The 6,366-nt window shown below is 39.5% G+C and overlaps 1 protein-coding gene and 2 long non-coding RNA genes across 3 annotated transcripts in view; 2 read left to right on the forward strand and 1 right to left on the reverse strand.

The window, feature by feature from the left end:
• The window catches only part of LOC138976207 (uncharacterized), a 3,259-nt gene extending 769 nt beyond the window's left edge, over positions 1-2,490 (forward strand). Inside the window, exon 3 of the long non-coding RNA XR_011458905.1 lies at positions 268-2,490. This is a non-coding gene — a long non-coding RNA (uncharacterized lncRNA). The remainder of the gene's footprint in view (positions 1-267) is intronic.
• The window catches only part of LOC138976225 (uncharacterized), a 525,645-nt gene that overhangs the window by 445,803 nt on the left and 73,476 nt on the right, over positions 1-6,366 (forward strand). The gene's annotated exons all lie outside the window — the stretch shown is intronic.
• Positions 1-6,366, reverse strand: part of LOC138976208 (G-protein coupled receptor GRL101-like) — a 27,157-nt gene that overhangs the window by 11,235 nt on the left and 9,556 nt on the right. The gene's annotated exons all lie outside the window — the stretch shown is intronic.

Consider the following 6,366-nt stretch of genomic DNA (forward strand, 5'->3'; position numbering starts at 1 on the left):
CACACACACACACACACGCCCAAACACTTATTTTCTAACTTACTCACTTACTTCCTTCTTTACAAAACGCGCCTGGATACTTTAAGCATATTCAGTGTAATCAGGTATTTATGTTTTATTTTTGTGTGTGAATAAAAACTCGAAAACTGTTTACAGTTTAAATGCAGCAGCGATGGTATGAAGGCAATTAACTTTTTTATCAGTGAATAATTGTGGTAGTAATTGCCAGTTTAAAAGAAGAATTCATAGTCTTTATATCTTGTACAGATGCTGTTCAGCAGGAGGTGAATATGGCCGTCCAGGCAAGCAAAAAGCACCAAGCATTTCAGGAGACTGTCCTCCGGATTCATGGGATGAGGTTGCAGAATCTTCTCACTGCCAATGGCTTAACGAGAATTAGAGTTCCAGGAAATGGAAATTGCTTTTTCGAAGCATCATGCTTCCATCTTGGCATTCTTACCTTGTGATGTACTTTTTTCTTCACAGAAGTGTTGTGCACAAAAGTCAAAATCAAAGTCAGACCTTAAAGCACATCCCTGTATTTTAGATCACAGTTTCAGCAGAAAACAAAACTCTAAGTCACCATCAGTTTTGTCAATAGAACTTTGATGACCACGTTTCAGTTCCACAACTGACATCTAGTGTGCTGGTAAAAAACGTTTTACACACATATGATCTCTGGCCATCTTTCAGAAGAAAAACTTCCTTGAAACTTGTCTCTTTTTTGGAGCTGGTTCTCCGTCTGTTTTCAGGTAAGTTCTTGTTCCCGTTTCTTCAATTCAGTGACAAACAAAGTCTTTCTGTATCTCATATGAAGAGAGCGAATAAAAGGCCTGAAAAATTTCTTGCCTTTCTTCTTCTGATATTTTGCTGGAACACATCATTTTACACTTTGAACAGTCGACCTTCTGTGCTGCTTTTGCCCTAGCCGTTTCACCGGTTGTCCTTGAGTAAGATTGACCGCTCAGTTTCTTTGTTTTTCTAATATTATTCTTCCAGGTCTTAGGGTTGCTGAGTCTTTTTCGACTAAACTTCTTCTTTGGAGGTGTCACATAGGATGCCTCCTTCCTCGGAGATGGCAGTTTTTTTGCTGGGGTTCCATAACAAGATGGAGGAGATGCTGTGGTAGATTCACATGAAGGAGCAGTGTCAGACATGTTAGAAGCTGAAGTGAATACACCATTAGAAAAAAAATCAAAGTTAGTATCATCTGAGGTGATTGTAGTCACTGAGGTTGAATCAGAGTCAACATATGCTGAGGTAGAAGCACACACAAGAGAAATATTTACAGGTGTTGGGCAGCTGGATTCATGTGGAGGGGTGGAATCACAACCAGTATGCATTGGAGTTGATGCACGAACAGGAGAAAAACCACATTCACCATGTTTCTCGGTAGACTCTTCGATTGAAAAATCAACAGCACAGTCGTCATGTTTCAGAGTAGATTTTTCCACTGGAGACGCTTCACATTCATCAGGTTTCGGAGTTAGTGCAAGGACGGAAGACGCACGTCTGTCTGGTTTTAAAGTGGTTTTTCTCCTGATGCATGCATCATAGTGTTGTGGCTGATTCTTGGGAGCTGTCAATGTCAGGTAAATTATCGAAAACTAAAGAGCTGAAAAATCTACTTGCCAATTTGTTTTTATTGATAATGAACACGCAGGGTATCATGAAATCAGAATCTAGAACTCGTGATTTTATTGTCCGTGTGTGATTGGTTTTAATGCGCCAAGCTTGATCATCAGTGAAGCTTTTCTTGTTTGCTTGCTTGTTTCTGTGCTGCTTTGTTCGTTTTGTGTGTGGTCAGTTTGTCGTTGTTGCTGGGTTTGTAGTTTTTGTGCGTAATGCAAAACAATATGAGCTGATACAAAATAAGATTTACTATTGAGTTCTTAAGAAAACAACCAAAATACAATTTATTTTTGGAATGTTAACAAAGAATGTGTTGGTTTTTTTTGCCATGGGAAAATACCTGCAATTTAATTGTGTGTAAAAGGTGTGCGTTCATTAGGCCATACATTAGACGAATACATAATTCTTTAATGATGGTTTAGTGTGTGACTTGAAATATGTGTGTTTATTGCGGCAATAAACATTAAAACTAGTGTTGCAGTGTAAGCTTTTGCTTGGAAGCAGAACATGCTATGTGTGAGGAGGCTGCTTCTGACTGCTGTAGCACAGGCCACAGTGGGATCTGTTTGGAAGTCAGAAGCAGCTATGGTGCGCTGGGCTTTTCTAGCTCCAGGACTGAGAAAAAAGAAGGAGCGTATTCTGGAAGCAGAACAAATTATACGTTATTTTCATATGATAGAGTAGTTCAATTAAATTGATTTCAACTGTACATGACCAGTTCTGCCTCTATATCTATTGCTTAAAATATGACGGTTGTAATCTTGTGTTTACTATTTTTTTTTGAGGGGTTAAAAACTTCAAGTGGCCATTTCTCAAAATGGCCGCAAACCAGTTAAATGGTTCTGGTTTTAACCCATCGAATTAAACGACAGTCCAGGTAACTCGTCCGAATTTTTGCGGCTAAGAGCCTCAACATTTGAAGATAGAAAGACTATCATTGAACAAAAACTATAGTAAACACTAATGTTAATAACTTTTGATCTCACACTAATATTGAAATATTGATGACCATGCAATTAATGGGCTATTTTCAGATTTTTGGGTACAAAATCGCCCAAAACATGACAAATTGTCTTTGTTCTAGCCTAAACTATGAAAGATTTAAAGACAAGTATTGAATATAAAAGATTGAACGGGATAATAGCAACAACATTTGCACTCATTGTTGTACAAAATTGTTGATTGTTCTTGAATATGTTCTGTTTGTGTGGATTTCACAAAGCGTACCGATTAATCGGCAACCCGTGTCAATCATCCGAATTATTTCATGCTGCGCCAAAACGATTGAAAATGGATGGAATATTAGTGTTTGAAGACAAAAGGCGCACATTGTCATGTTAAGCATATCTTGTTACACCGTATACACATCAAAATCGTGATAGCTCTGGTTTGAATGTTACAATGTTTGATTTTGTGCAAGTTACACACATTGATACTGACAAAATGTAATGATATTCCAGGACAATATATCCAGCGCGCTCTTTGGGTCCCCAAAACACTGTACATGGTGAGTCCCATTGTGGTGCCAAAGTATAAAATATTTTAATTATATTCACTTTAGCGATAGACCGCAGTAGACGACATCAAATGACACAGACTGTAATGATAACTCAAAACTCGTCATAGCTTTCAGCAAACGCGTCAAAGTCAACCTCCTCATCTTCTTCCTCGTCTTCCTCGTCATCCTCTTCTTCACAACCACCATCTGCCAGAAGATCGATCAGCGACACAGGTAGGATGGGCTTGAGGCACCACACGGGTTCCAGGACACCGTCTGCATTTGTCGTCCATCCCTACCCCTGGTCGTAGGGTTTGGGCCTCTCCAGAATGCCTTCATGAGCACGCTTGTACAGGGCAACGCGGTGGTTTACTCGCTGAATGTGCGGCATCAGAGCAGATTGGCAGGGAGGCATGCGGGCTAGATCGACCTTACACTTGGACGTGAGTTTCTCGTTGTCTCCCACCATCTTGCGGAGTAGCTTTCCACGAACGACATCAACTGATTTCTCACGACTGTAATTGTACATCAGGCACATAAACTCTTCTAACTGCTTCACCACCCGATGACATCCCAGTCGTCACCAAGCTGCCTGAATGCCGTGTGAAACTTGGGGTTCTTCTCCAGTTTCTTAAGGGGCCCCACCTTCCCCTTTCCTTTGAATGCACTGGTGCAGTCCTCTCCGCGGTACACATAGATCCCAAGAAGAGTGGCACAGTAGTCATGCCCCAGGGACTCTGCAAGCTCAGAGAGGTTGATCAGTTGCCGATGTTTTCCTGATCCCGTATCCAGGTATACAGTCAACTTGATGGCTTCAGCGTGGTAGAGAAGAATGACAAGAACCCTGGACACGGACATCTTTGTGATTCTTCTCTACCACGCTGAAGCCATCAAGTTGACTGTGCCATTTTTTGTCAGAAATCTAAAATAACCCATTTATTCCATGGTCATCAATATTTTAATATAAGTATGATAAGCAAGTCAGATCGGACAGTTATTGAAATGTATGTCGCGTTCAGAAGGGAACCAGTTTGTTCCGTAGTGGAATGCGATATGGAAATTGAATTGCAGTGATATAGTTACCCTCAATCAGCTGTTATCCTAAAGTAAAAATAACCTCGGTCGGTCATTTTTTTTCTGGGAGGAGGGGGTAATGTGACAAATGGAATTTGTACGTCTAAGTTAATATTTAACAAATGTGTACAGATTGGCTTGCCATACTTTTGGTTCACACGAGTGGACTGCGTGTCTGTAATATCACCTGTTGAAATGAGGTGACCTGTTTTTGCAAAGTATATTTTCATTGGCTACTGAGTAGTAGGATTGACCAATGAGAGAGGAGATTGCTAACAGGAAGGTGGCCATATTGGTTGTGTTAAACCAGAGCATTACTGACAGTTGGTGAAGACAGACGTGCTCTGTTTATGTCTCCACGTTTGGTCGGAATGCTGCTCGAAGGACATTGAGGTCGAATGCTGTACGACTCATGTTGTAGATGGAATCAGTTGTGATTCAAATGCTGTGAATATACAGGTATTTATTGAATTGTATTTTGCTCAGCAGTTTTGACTTGTGAAATGACTGTGAGAGAAATGTTATGAATTGGGTTGGAAAAGCGTGAGCTGTTGTCAGCCATTTTGGAAAGGAATGTGTGTATGTTCTTTTGTGATGGAGTAATTTGTAAATGAGCTGTTGTAAATACTGTAACAGCATAAGCTAGTTGACGGATGAATGAATAGTATTAAGTAAAAATGGAATTATTATTTTGTGGAGAAGTTTATCTAAGCGCCGGAATTCTGGAACCCGGTGGAACCCCACCCCATATCACCATGACCTATATTCAGTCATTGGCGTGATACTGGATCCAGTGAATGTACCCGCTGAATAGTGAGTAGTCATTGTACTGTGAATTACCACTGGAGAATACGTAACATGGGAAATGTGCGTAACGAGATACTGTGATTAACAGGAAATATAAGTGACAGAAGGATTGTGTGAAACAAGGACGACGTCAACGAGAAATAGTTATTCTTCCACGTGTTATTCAAGCTATTATTATTGTTACAAGTGAATGCAAGAGAATTGTTGATTGTATGAGAGAAAACATATTTGTATTTTTGTGTTGATGTTACAATATAGGTACGAGGGCAAAGGGCAGTAATTGTGTTTCAGTCGTTGTGCCTAGTTTGAGTGTTGTGTGTGAGAGAGACGTGAGTTTGTAAACAGAGTAGAACACGCATTTTTCTGATAGAGTAACTAATACACACAGACACTTACACGCAAATACCCCCGTAACACGTTTTCCTCCAATCCAAGTTAAAGCAAAATACGGACAGAAGGACTCTGGAAATGTTCCACCATGCTCATGTAATGCCTCACATTAATTATATTTTGACGCTCTGGGATGGCAGCAGTGATGTACACTTGAAAAAGTTAGACTCTCTTTATCGTCGCTCGGCCAAACTCATCGTAAAGGATAATGCCTCAACAGATATGAAATTAAAAATGCTTAACTTTCTTCCACTGGCAAAGCATCTCAAGTTAAACAAAGCCATGTTCATGCATAAATTGTATTGCGGTAAAGTGCCGATTTACATTACATCATTATTTAATAAAGCTACCCACAGATATGGGTCGGTCAACTTGATCCCACCGATTCCACGAATTGACCTGTATAAGACCAGTCTTGCTTTTTCGGGTACTTCAGTTTGGAATTCACTTCCATCATCCTTTAAGCACTTAAAGTCCTTAAAAAGTTTAAAAAAATGTCTGAGTAGTTTAACGCCTTTTGATTTACCACACTTAGTATTACGTCAAAGATATACTGTGCATTGTATATTCTGAACATATTTTTGTTGTAATATTGCTACATATTCGATTGCTACCAGCTTGTATTCATAATTACCTGCATAGTATGCATTTGATTTTATGAATAACCACATATGTATGCGCTTCAAGCATCATCATCATCATCATTATCATCATCATCATCGTCATCATCATCATCATCGTCATCTTTATCACGTGCTGAAGTTTTCCGACCTCCTTTTGTTGGTTAACTTTTTAACTTTTTAATTTTTGATGTTTTAATTGTATAATTGTGTGTCTATGCGTCCCAAGGACAGATTGTAAGAAAAGGCGTAGCCTAATCTTAATCCTTGTTAAATAAAGTTCAATTCCATTCAATTCTCTCTCTCTCTCTCTCTCTCTCTCTCGCTCTCTCTCTCTATCTCTCT

This window comes from Littorina saxatilis, linkage group LG9 (genome assembly GCF_037325665.1).
Source record: "Littorina saxatilis isolate snail1 linkage group LG9, US_GU_Lsax_2.0, whole genome shotgun sequence".
In the NCBI taxonomy this organism is placed as follows: domain Eukaryota; kingdom Metazoa; phylum Mollusca; class Gastropoda; order Littorinimorpha; family Littorinidae; genus Littorina; species Littorina saxatilis.